Genomic DNA, 1,135 nt, shown 5'->3' with positions numbered 1-1,135 from the left:
TTTACTATCACTTGGCTGCCGGCGGCTATGGTGTAGCCGTTGATCTCACATGTCTCTCTGCATTCTCTTGGAAGGAGTAAAGGAAATGGAGGGTGTAATCTCATTGTCTCTTTGATAACTGCTTTTAGATATGTTAGATTCTCAAGAGATGATGATGATGATGATGATGATTCTTTGGTGCCAAAAGCTTTTCTAACCTCTTCTTGAGCTCTTGCCATTGCTTCTGGATTCTTCACTAGCTCAGAAATTGTCCATTCTATCACTGCAGATGATGTTTCAATTCCGGCACCATATAGATCCTGACAATCCATGTAAATTAAATGAGTTTTAAAGTTTTATCATACAATAATCCTGTTATTTGAACTCTAATGTTGGTGATTATATCATGTTAGAATTTTAAATAGTAAATAAAATTACAGAAAATATTATATATATAGTTTAGTTAAAGTCTATCTCTGAAAATAAGAAAGTAAAGTAATAATACTTTACATAAAATTAAAGGTGGATACTACAATGAAGATTTTATAAGCTTTTTATTTTTATTATGGAGAAGGGATTGGAGTAGGACCTATATATGGAGAGCGTGTGAGCTTTATAACGGTGTGGGATCAGGTAAGGACAAATCGGACGGTCCGAAATCTCCATTACAAAACGGACGGTCCGATTTGCTACATCTAAAATTCGAATTTCTCTCTATGCAAATCCGACCATCTGATTTGTCTCTATTATTTTTCTTCTCATGCAATTCACATGGTCCGTTTTGTGAGCTTAGCATGTCAGAAAATTCTGCCCCACATTGATGTTAAGCACCACTATAGTAACATAACTCAGTACAACACATTCATCACTCCAATTAAAAAAAATGAGCCGATTATATAATTGTCTTCATGTGAATATATTTTTTTTTACCTTTAGATAATGGATTGTATAGTTAAATTTTGATATTTAAAAAAGTGTTATTTTTGTTTAAAGTGTGGCTAAATAAATAAACCACACTTTTAAACAAAGTATCTTCATGAGAAGATATTTTTGTCATCTTCATTTGAGTAGTTGCCAAAATTAAATACTAAATATATATACTAAATACCTCTAGGTACTTAAACTAATTGGATATATATATAATCCTTACTAATAA

The 1,135-nt window shown here is 31.7% G+C and overlaps 1 protein-coding gene across 1 annotated transcript in view; it reads right to left on the bottom strand.

The window, feature by feature from the left end:
• Positions 1 to 1,135, bottom strand: part of LOC107608769 (premnaspirodiene oxygenase-like) — a 22,966-nt gene that overhangs the window by 740 nt on the left and 21,091 nt on the right. The window lies entirely within an intron of this gene.

The sequence above is a fragment of the Arachis ipaensis genome, chromosome B07 (assembly GCF_000816755.2).
Source record: "Arachis ipaensis cultivar K30076 chromosome B07, Araip1.1, whole genome shotgun sequence".
Taxonomy (NCBI): domain Eukaryota; kingdom Viridiplantae; phylum Streptophyta; class Magnoliopsida; order Fabales; family Fabaceae; genus Arachis; species Arachis ipaensis.
This window is presented reverse-complemented; position numbering and strand designations above follow the sequence as displayed.